This window comes from Callithrix jacchus, chromosome 3 (assembly GCF_049354715.1).
Source record: "Callithrix jacchus isolate 240 chromosome 3, calJac240_pri, whole genome shotgun sequence".
Taxonomy (NCBI): Eukaryota; Metazoa; Chordata; class Mammalia; order Primates; family Cebidae; genus Callithrix; species Callithrix jacchus.
Window position 1 is genome coordinate 64025401 of NC_133504.1, and position 12196 is coordinate 64037596.

Here is a 12196-nt window from a genome sequence, read left to right on the forward strand (position 1 = left end):
GGGTGAGTGTGAGTGTGAGAGCGAGAACAGCCCCGCAGGTCCCGAGGCGCTGACTGGGGACACTGCCGCGGAAAGTTCCCAGTCCCCAGTCGCAGGTAATGGGGAGGGAATAGAGAGGTTCCCCTGTTTGCATCAGCAAATGTGAAAACATAATAGCAACAGCTGCGGTATCCTCTCTGAGGAGCGGGATTTCCAATGATGCTAACATTTTTTTTTCCTTTAAGGTATTTTCCCTAAAACAGATCATGGAAATAAATCATCGAGAAGGGGAAAAAGTAGAGCAGGGGCCACTAATTGGCAAGGGTTACCTAATTAAGAGATCCTAACAGACTCGCAGGGCATTTAAAAAGTAGGTATTATACGGCATGTGTCAATCTAAGCGTGAGGGGTCTGAAGTGGCCGTGTGGAAAGCGGAGAAGCAGTCGGAGTAGGGGGGTGGAGGTGGGTCCTAAAAAGCGGAGGAATTCACGCTATAGGGTGTGGGATGACAGCGCTTATAGACGTGCAAACCCGTTCGACGCGCCTCTTTCCTCCCTAAATATATATTCACAAAATACCTTACCAAATAGATTAACTCACTTGAGGACCTAGCTTTGACCTGTGAACGCGTTCATCAGTGATGAGGAGTTTGCTTTGAGCCGCTTCCTTCGAGCCCGCCATCCTAACGCTGGGCTCTCGGGCACCCGGCACTCAGCACCGCCAGGCGCTGCAAAGAGTCTCTGATATCCCTGCGCCTTGTGCAGTCAAGTGCCACGCAGCGGCTGGGAACGCCGGCTATTTTCTAATTTTTTTTTTTTTTTTTTCAATTGGAGATCGAACCCTCTTCCCCACCAGGCTAGACTAGACCACTAGACCACTGATTTCTGCGGAGCCTGGGGTCAGCCCGCTGGATGAGGACAGTGGGGCGGCGGCGAACACGGGAGGGGTGGTGGGCAGGAGCCGTGCATACGCGGGACCCAAGTGTGCACCGCTGCGGGTATCTGCGAACACGTTTGCACATGCACGGTACTTGCATCCATCCTCTCTGGCCCAGAGCTCAGCTCTGTTTAAGCCCCCACGGAGCCTCCCTGAGTTCTGAAGAACGCGCTTGACCAGCTGTGAGTGCCTATTCCGGAGGCACAGGGGCAACGCGACACATCCACACAGCTAGTTCTTGTGAAGTTAAAACAGCGCGAACTCCTTAATGCTGGAGAGTGGATAGAATGCCAATTCTCAAAAAAAAGATATAGAAATATATATATTTTAATTAACGGGCTACTAGCAAGGAATTTTGTTTATTCACTACAGAAGCCCCCTATTCAATCTTCTTCTTATGCAAAGAGATAGGAAGGTCCTTTGCTGCTTTCTGATAATGAATGATCCGAGAATACCACCACCACAACCTGCGGGAGAAGTAGAGTCCTTTTCCCGACCCAGAGGTACATTGCCATTCCCTTCTGGCAGGGAATTGAGGAGGGCAAGTGTCCATGGGCGTGATTGTAGCCGGAGACATGCTTCTGAGAGTCCCGCGAATGCACGTCTACTGCCCTGCTTTCTGCGCTTCCCCCCGGGGCCAACGACCCGTCCCCCTGGTCCCCGCACTTGGCTCTTTCATGAAGATGGGTCCTGCCTTTGAGCTCTTAGAAGGAAAGGATGGCAGCAAAAATGGCTAATCCTTTACCAGCTGCAGTAAATTGAAGACTGGCCAAAGCCAAGCGAAAACCGCTGCAGTTAAAATGATTTTAGCATCACGTCTGCGGCTGAGAATGGAGCGGCAGTGTATAAAGGGACCTGTGGATCAATGAAAAGGAGATTATAGTGTATCTGAATATTAATACGGTATTGCATCTGTACTTCCCACCCCACCCCCTCCCCCTTTCTTTTTCTTCAGATCTGCAGGAAATGAAATGTTTTGAGGTCTTCAAGCTGACTCGTCAGAATCCTGGAGCCTTTAAAAAAATAACGGTAATTTTCTAATGTGTTCATTTGTGAGCATGGAAACACTTGTGTGTGTGCGCGCGAATGCGCGCGTGTTTGCATGTGAGAGACGTGCAGCTGAATGACAACGCAGATCCAGTAACTGGGTAAGAGGGTTTCTGTCCCCGAAATGTAGAAGTTTGAGCTGACTTGGGTCGTATGCTGAAAGCCAGAGTGCTTCCAGAGGTGGAGATGAAAACATGGAGAGATGGCCAGATTTGCCTGTAAATAATCACTACATCCACTGTAGCACTTGAGCTTGAGCTGCTTTTTTTTTTTTTTTTTTTTTTTTTTTTGGTGGCAGATGTGTTTGAATGGAACTCTTTCCGCAAACGTGGGTTACAGGCGTCTCCTAGCGGCGAAATCAGCATAGGGCAGGCTAGAGAATTTTGCTTTGGAGCCCTTGTTGGTCAGAGCTCGCCTTTTGGGGGCTCTACGGGATTTCTTGGGTCGCAAGGGTCTGTGTCTGCACCAGCATCGCTGAGCCCAGACCCCCTAGAGGTCTCGCCTCTCCGACTTGTAGTCTCGGTGGCGCCAGCCAAGGACCGGCGGGGTGACGGTGGGGTCTTCTTCCCGGCAGAACAGAACAGAGCCTCGTCCTCCGCCTCCCGTTAGATAGCTCCAGCCAAGGGCAATTCCAAGAGCATTTTGTTTGGAGCCAAGATCAAATATTGACATTAATAGCGTTCTGTGTCTCCTTCCCTAGAGCCATTAAAACAACCACACCCCGTCACCCAGAAAACAAAACAACACTTAAAATTTTCCTTTTAAAATGCCTCTTAAATGTAACAGGTTTACTTTTTCCTTTGCTGTGTCAATCAAACAGATCCCTGCATTTTTCTTTTTCGTTCTTACTACCGTGGACCCCAGAATTTAGTGAGGTGATGCTTACATATACGGCAGCCTCAGTAATGAGGCTGACTACCTCTTTAAAGTGTCATGTACATTCTGTGTTCTTGAATCCCCCCATTACTGGAGCGGAAAAGGAGGAGGAAATCTAGTGAACATAATAACCCTCCCTTCTTCACCCTCCCCTGTCTACCCTCCAAGAGTTACAAACTGTTTGAGCCAGGACAAAGGGCACCCTAAGAAGCAGAGGAAAAGCAGTTTTATTATTTTGAGGGAAGTTATCAAAATCAATTTTCATAAAAGTCCTGGTTTATATATTACAATGATAGTGCATATTTTTTATTTCATTGGGCTTTAAGTGCAGCAGAAATAGGGGGGCGCTAAGGATCCCACAAGTGTGTTTTACAAACTTTGAAACTGGGTTAAGGGGTTGCTTTCTTTTCTGCCCTTTGCTGCAAAGGGTGGGTCAGAAACAAGTTTGTTATCCAGCCTTTGGATAAATGAGTGTTTGCAATGATTTAACATGACTCGAAAGCAATTTGTTTCTAAATCCTCTTATTATTGCTGCGTGCCTAGAGCTTTGAGGGAAGTTTTTTTTCTTTTTTCTTTTTTTTAGAATTGGAAAAAAAAATTAATTCATCAATAACCAGGCTCCACCAGGATTGAACTAGATGCTTGTTCCTGGCACTTGTCATTCCCAGCAATCACAGCCCCTAGAGCAAATACAAAAGGCCCAAATTGCGTTGCATCTTTTATGGGTAAGCATGAAATAGGTTTATTTGTGGTAGTGTAACCTAACTTAAGAGATGGGAAGGCAAGGCTTTAGAGCCAAAGCCACAGATGTTGTGTTAGTTTTTGTTCATCTATAGTAAAAAGTGAATGTTGACTAAAATTTCTGGGAAAGATTCATAGCATATGTTATTTTAAGTATTTAGGTAACTCTTTAGTTACCGTGTTTTAATCCTTCAAACCCATCAGAGAACAACCCAATCCTTGTTCTTGGGTCTGAAAATACTGGATATGCCATCAAGCACCATTATCTTGATATTTAAAGTGGAAATGTGCTTCTCCATTTTCTTTAACCTAGTTAATATTGCTGTGGCTTCACATTTCAGTGCCTTTTCAGTTATCCAACAGGGCCAGCATTTTGTTAAACTCTAAACAGTGAATTAAAAGCACTGAATGAGCTGAAGCCACCCTCTAATGCAAAATGACAAATTGCACTTAAGCAATACATGAACAAAAAATGATTTATGGATTTTTACAATGGTCTGAGCAAATGAAAGCAACATGAATTATACATCCTAATGCTCACAATATCATTTTCTAATAATAATGTTTCAGTTCAGATACTATACTCTGCTTCTTTCTATAAGAGAAATTGATCAATAAGAGGTCCGGGAATGTTTTTAAATTGGGCACTGGTTTGTGATGCTGATTCCAAGTGTGTGTGTGTGTGTGTGTGTGTGTGTGTGTGTGTGTGTGTTTACCTATACATATATATGCAAATATTTTCTTTGGGTTTTTGGGGAGGTGGGTTGATGAGAAACATTGAACATGCGTTCTTGTCAGATTCTTCACATATTGTGTCTTTTGATAGTAAATAGTCCTTTGCAAACTTTTGTTTGTTCCATACCATCATTCAGAATGCAAATAAATAGATCTCATTCAGAATGACAGTCTTTATTGCCTCATGAATTCTTTTTCTAAAAATCAAAATGCATTACCTCTTCTTAGCCTTTTCTTCCATTGCTTTGGATATTAAAAAACCTTATTTCTCCAAAATGTCTCTTAGCCTCTTCATATTTGTTTTATCCTATCTTTTTCAGATAAAAAAATGTTTTTTTCTTTACAGCATTAGAAACATACCTGGGCTAGCAAAAAGGTCAGGCGCCTTAGTTTTCTAGCCTTAGTAGACAAAATATACCCTAGGGGTTGTCTTAAATTACAGAAAAAAATCAATTAAATAAAATTTTATGTGCTGTTTGTGTTTTGAGTCTGAAAAACACAAAAATCTAGTTTCCTTTGTGTTATGATTATTGACGATGCCTAACATTTTTATTTAACCATTTGTGGTTTGTATAAGTGGCTATTTTTTGGGAAGTATGTTGAATTTTAAGTGAAGGTGGTGTCTGTGCTGTGTTGCATCCTCAACCACAGGAAACTTCTAATCACCCAGAGGCCTCTAAAGTCACATTATTAGGTTTAATCTTAATTATCCAAGTTTATTAAAAAAAAAGAACAGAGAAAACGTCATTGAATCCCTGTTTCTGCTTTTTACAGTATTAATAACTACTTTTACTGAAATCAATGATGTGATTAGGATTGTAAATAAGAACTATAAGATATCATATTTAAAAACCCAGCTGATTTGCCTAATGGGGAGATGTGTGGGTTTTACCGATGTGGTCCAGAGGCAGAAAAATGAAGCTTCAAATATGGAGGTCAACATATAACAATTTCAAAAATTAATTGTGAGTCCCAATTGAGTTTATATGACTAAGAGAGAAGTTGTCAAGGAAGAATTCTTTTTTTTTCTTACCCAATAGTTTTACTTCTTATTTGATAGTGATACAAAACCAGAATGTATTACTGTTTGTCTGGGAAGTGTAAACGATTGTCTTAAAAGGAAACCCCTTGATTTTTAAAATACACAATAAGATTCCTCAAATTGTGAATAGGGTTGCAAATCATAAAGCTATATTCAGAAGAGTTTTAAAGCATTATTGGGGAAATACCTTATCAAAAGAATATAACACACAGCTTGAGAATTACATGAATAATTAGAATTACATTAGAATTAACAGTAAATCAGAACAAACAGTAAAAGAGATAATTCAATGAAAAAAAAGTATTTCTCTCAGTTTCCCTATGTGGTTAGTATAACTGTATAAGAAACTTTATTTCCATGACATGTTATTTAAATGGACTTAGCAAATGCTGTACTTTATTGTTCTATTTTATTGCAATTTCATCTATTCTTTTTAGGTGAAAGTTACAAATGGTTTTTAAACAGATTAATCTGTACCTAGAATTGTTACATAAGTTATATTTGATATTCCCCATCTATATAAGTTTCATTATCCCGACATTATAATTAAGGCTAATAAGATGCTCAGAATTTTAAGTAACTCACCAGATTATTACAGAATTCAAATCCAGATCTTTTGCTGCTTATACAGGCTCATTTTATTACCCATGGGCTTTCTTCAGTCTATCTGAATTGAATTTACTTAGGAGGTAAAACAAACAAAAAATTCAAATTAACTTAGAAGTGGAGTTAATCAAGATTTTGGACAGACAGAAATGCTGATTTTATCCTAGTCAAATTGGCTAGTACAACATTGACTTGGGTGATGGAGGAATCCATAAACATGTTTGAGGGTTTTCTTTTTTTTAAGACTTTTTATCAGTGAAACAAAGCTTGAATATATTTTCTTACAAGAGAGTGATATTATAAGCAGCTATCTCTTTCTTGTGCAGAAGTGCCCAACGTGGAAATTATAGATTTTAACGAAGGAACAAGAAAACTGATGAAACAAGTTCAAAAGAAAGGTACCTGTGCTTCATTCATTCCTAAAGAACACTGATCAATGATCCCAGAAGTATGCCATGTTCTCTTAACTCATCAGAGATTGAAAGCAAAGGAAAATCAAGAAATGTACCCAGTTTACATGGTGCAGATATTGGTGTTTATTTAGTACACATTTCTGAATCCATCTTTAAAAGGGGATATGTGTTTCGTTAAATGAATTTCAAGTATCACTTCATGCTAATTTCTTCTTCAGTGTTGCTTTAAAATGGTTTTAATTATACATTTTTCAAAATTAAACAATTAAATTTATTCCTGCCAGGAGAAAAATGGATAAGAACTTAAAAGTATCTTCAAATTTCTAAAGACATAATCAAACAAAGATGATTGTGGCAGCATATTTACTACTGTAAGTAGAATTTGTATTAATATTTTGGTCTAAGAACTGACAGAAGAAAAAATATTATGTTTATTTTACAAGTATAATCAGTGGTAATTCAGAGTATATGTAATGTGGACTCTATAGGTTAGGTTGTACATCTCCTTTACTCATTTCTGAAGATACCCAACTATGACAGGAGATGATACTGTAAATTTGTGAAGAACATAGCCTTGAGAATGAAACCAAATTTGGGTTCATATTCTTGCTTCTCAAAGTATTTGAACTTGGCCAAATAACTTTGAAGCCCTATTAAGTGTGTCAAACATTTGAAACATTTATTACACTATGATGGTACATTGACCTTGTTATTTTGAGGCTTCAACTGAAATGATATATAGGTAAAATTCTTATTCTATAGTTGATTCTCAGTAAATGTTAACTATGTGTATGGTAAGATGTTTTGGATGAGGTAGTCTGTAAATAGATACTTGTTGAAAAATTTTCTTGGGGGTTTTATTTCCTTAATCAAATATGTATTATTTACTAAGCAGGTACCAAAAATTTACCATGTCCGTATTTTGAAGGATTTTGAAAAATAGATGCAAATGATAAATGAAGAAGACAACTAATTAAATTTTAGTTAAGCTTCAAAAACGTAAAAGTCAACTATAAGCTTTTTCCATAATCATATAGCAATTTTATTTGCTTTCTTTTAGATAAACTTATATTTTCTGTAAGTTAAAATTTATATAATAAAACTAATAGGCATATATATTAGAAAAAGTATTTTGATAACCAGATAGCTCATTTATTTTAAAAGTTATCTTATTTAAATATTTGTCAAAGTTTTATGATTAAAGGGCTCTAATTTGATAGTCATTTAGTTTTTTTCCAATTCTTTAGTGCAACATATTAATACCTTCTACTCTATTCATGCCAATGAGTGCTAAAATTCTGAAAATTAAAAACAGATTGGTAAAAAATAAACCTCCTAAAATAGAATGAATTCATTAGAATATTCAATTCTAAACCTTAAGCCTCAATTGTATTTGAACTTTCTTTTGAGCGTTTGCCTCCATGCTATTTTCTGCCTGTGATAGCTTTTATTAACATTTTCTTTAGCAATTATTACAGTTTGAGAAGTAAAAACTCTCAAAAACACGCATTGGTGCTGCATTGGAGCCCAGCCATAGGAATAGTGAGAGAATGGAAAATAAATGTAAATTATGATACATGTTTCTCAAGGATTTTATAATCCTTGATTTTGCAATCAATTTGATAAAGGAGTGTGTGTGTGTGTGTGTGTGTGTGTGTGTGTGTGTGTGTGTATGTTTAAATAACTTCCTTAACAGTATGAAAAATATTAAAACATATAATGCCTACGAGTGCTAAAGGCTTGGAGGAAAAAGAAAACACCTGAATAAAATAAATTAAGCAAAGATTTCTATAGAAGGACAGCTTTTATGATTTTAAGGGCAACAGTGGGTCAGATGGGTAGAAAGAAATATCGGGAGAGGGTTAGAGAGATTTGAACAGTAAAGAAATGAAGGCAGGGATGGTAAAACACTTTTCTATAAAGATCGTAGAAACAGCAAATGAATGTTTTAAATTATGGGCCAATATGCTGAATTTGGACCTAGTTGCTTAAATGTATAATTCCACCAGTCCTCAATTTTGTTTCACTTGATTTATGTTTTCCCCATCTCCACCAGAAACTTGGCCAATTTGATGTCAATAGAAATGCATGAGATCCTTATTCAGCATTCACACCTGAGAAATGCTTTTGGTATGTCTTGGGCTAATAGCCAGTGTTCAGTCTCAGAATTATGATAAAGCCTAATATTATTGCTTGTTCATTAGCATATATATTTGAGAACCTTGGCTGCTGGTTTAATTTAATGGTAAAGTGCTGATTGCTGATTTTCTCAAAACTTCTTTTTTTTAACCACACCTAGTCAGACTACCTAACCAAGTATCTAATTTAACAATAACATATTTACATTTTGCTGGACAATACAAGTGGTAAAAGTATTGCTTAAGCCCAAGGAACCTGATAATCATTCAGTTTTTCACAGTTTTGGATGGATTTGTTGGCTGTATAACTAGTACTTAATGAAGTTGTGCTGACTGGATGAATGAATGCTTGACTTTTTAACTTTCTGTTTTAAATTTTAAAATATATTTCTAAGATATTGTACTCAATATTACAAGCTATGTTTTTAATAATCTGTATTTGTAACAAGTCTTTTAAAATTAGTTATTTTTAGAAAACTTACCTAAAATGAAAAATTTACCATACCTAATCACAAGTCTGTTACAATGCTTGATGTCTCCCAATTAACACAGTGCATTTATCCAAACTACTGCTATTCAAAAGTCATATCTCTTCTTATAATTTTCTTTTGTATTTGGATTTTCTTTTCATTTCATAATACTATATTGAATATATAAATATGTATAGAGTAAGTACAATGGCCCGTATTCCGAATTGTTTTGTTCATTTTATAAAGTCATGATGTCATACTAATAGGAAACCCCTGAGATGAGAATGTTAGATGTTAAGAGAAGATATGGCTTAGACAGAAAAACATTTGCTGCCCTAGGTAGAATCGGAAGGTACTTTAATTTCAAAGCATGTTGCAGGGCTAAGTTAAAAAGAAAGGTTTATTGACCTGTTAGATTCAAAACAATGTCTTGATTTTCAAGCCAGGGGGGACACTTCTAGTTTCTCTGCTCTTCAACCTCCTGAAATGAAGATATTTCAATGCAAATATGTTATGTTGGTCTCCATAATATACATATTTTTTCTTCTCTTGGGTTGATGGCTAGCCCCAGTCTTCTTTATTTCATAACTGACACGCTCATATTGTTTGTCATTTAGATATTATGGAGTTTATAAATACTTAACTCTGTATTTTGGCCAGCTAATAAAGCAGAGGTTGGTTGTCCAGAATGCAAGAATTTAAGTGGAAATGTAAAACACATGCACGTGAACACTTGTGTACACACGTGAGGGAAAAATGGCAATTGTAGTTAAACCTTTGTTTTTGTCATAATAAAGTAGAAACAGATCTGTGAAACAGACATGATCACACTAAATCAGATGACAGGACACATGGAGTATACATGGATTAAAATGGAGAATTTTCACAACTGTTGTGAAAAGGAAAGTTTAGTTTTTTCATTTTATACAATGTACGAATATGAATTCCAGATGGGTTTAAGCATTCACTAAAAGTATAAAACTATGGGATAACTAAACCTATAGAGTACTGAATATTTATGTCACTCAGATATGTGTTTTAAAACCGGGCTTAACATTGTACCTTTCAGGTCTACTCCCCAAGGCAAAAACAAACAACAACAACAAAAACCAGAAGTTTCTGAAGGACAGCAGAAATGGGAAGTTCTTTCCATGATGCAAGGCAATCAATGGAAAGTGACCTTCTTTTGTGAGCTACACCTAGGTAGCCCCAGTCATGTGAAATCACTGATGGTAGCAACGGATAAAGATGCTGGAAGGGGAAACTGAGGCTTGAAAATATATATACTTTCAGGGTGGACTTTGGACATGCTGTTATTAAAATGTAAGTCTCTTGACATTGGAGTAGGAAGAGTGGGTAAGTAGGATTGTTAGGCTTTTAAAATATTCCTCATTAAGAGGATTTTTTAAAAACCCAAGTTTTGGTGTTAAAATTTAAGACACTCAGGAAGGCGGCTTATTTCAGTTGGAAAGATATTAAATAGTAAGCTGATTTTCAGGGCCCAAGTAGACAGTATTTTTTGGAATCCTGAGGTCTGTTATTTCTAACATGCACATATAGCACTGACAAATTCAGTCCAGATTGAAAATAAGTCACTGATGTTTTTGGTAGTTATTTATTTCTTATTGCAATTCACATTGGAATTTTCCTAAAGGTTTTTTTATGTCTTTATTTGTTTTGGTATATTGGTTCTTAGCTGATTAATTATACTTTTTCCTAGAATTAAAATAAGATTATGTTTATCTTAGAAAGGCAAAGAATGAGTAAATATTTAACCCAGAACACATGATTTGTTTATTTTAAAAGTCTATTGATCTTTATCATTATTCTTTTTAACAACATATCAGAAGTAGGCTAGGCTGAGATGGAAAAATTCATTTATAATTTTAAAACAAATGCTTCTCTAAGTAAAAATATTTTTTTTTCTTTTTCAAATTAGTAGTTTGTGTTTAGCTGGCATTCTCATAATTGATAGAGTGTTTTTATGTTTAAAATAAGGGTATGCTTGGGAGCCTAAGATCTGATTGATTATTAAGTTAGGGACTATAACAATAACTCCTAATTATTTCTCTGTTTCAAAATCAGATCTGTTGTATGCAAAGAAGAATTTTACATGGTAAAAGCATAAATGTAATACATCTTAAGCTTTTATTTAATTTTTAAAATTAATTAAAAAGATAAATGCCATGATATCTAAGGATTTCTATTTAATATGGTGCTTTTGTCTTAAATTGTTGATGTTCACACTGTCCTTGCAGAATTTCATTGCATTCAGGAATATTTGTGAATGTTCTTCTATCTAAGAAGGTGTTATATTTCAGCGAATTATAGGTGGCAGTATACACAGCTAAATTCCGTGTGTTACTGCAGGTCGATAGAAGATTTTCCAATCGTTTAACAATTTTATATTTATGCTTATTGTCATTCTATCCCCATTTGTTAACCACCTCCTGTTTTTGGTGTTAATGTAAGAACACCAAATAAACTTCCTCTGATGAGAGAATGCTCGTGAGAAGTATTTTGAATCTCAAGTTTATTCTGAATATTAGTTAAGATTCATTTTAAAAATTTGCTAAATAAGGATACATTAGAAAGTGTATAATACTCATTGACCACTTGATTTAATATTAAAATGAGAATTTAAAACTAAATTAACTCTTAGAATTACATATCAAGCCAATGACAGAGAATTTTTTATTCTGTCTCTTTTATTTTCTGTTTTAAAAGTTACAAGCAAATATGCTTTGACTGCTAAGTTGTGAAAATGCAATACTTTTCTGACTTATTACCCTGAAGTATGATATCTATCTTTGAGAAAGTTAAGTACAAAATTGCTGTTCTTTATGTCTGATATATACCCTGAAAGTATTATATTCACAAGAATGATAAGAAAATTATATATGGTATGAAGAAAGAGAATAAATCTTAAATTGATGATCAATAGCTATACTGTGGCATCTCATAGAGAATAAAAATGTTCAGAATTAGAGCAGTCTATCAACTTCTTTCCTTCCAGAAACTTTTGCAAAATGTATCTAAAGGTTTTAATGACAATTATTAAGGGACATATGGGGTGGTAGGAATTAGAGTCAGAGAGGTAAACAGGTCAAACTCTGGTGCCCTGCATGCTTTTCCTGTTGCTTTGTTTTACATATTGAACCTTGTAACATGTGACACCCCTTTTCATTTTAAACTGAAATCATTTTATCTAAT

General features: G+C 36.0%; 1 long non-coding RNA gene across 1 annotated transcript; it reads left to right on the top strand.

The window, feature by feature from the left end:
* The first annotated feature begins 10 nt into the window (after nt 1-10).
* LOC103791840 (uncharacterized) lies at nt 11-11970 on the top strand. Its single transcript, XR_004740646.3, has 7 exons — nt 11-95; nt 1871-1944; nt 3422-3563; nt 6289-6360; nt 6660-6746; nt 8432-8505; nt 10053-11970. It is a non-coding gene; the product is annotated as an uncharacterized LOC103791840 (long non-coding RNA).
* Nucleotides 11971-12196: the final 226 nt, after the last annotated feature.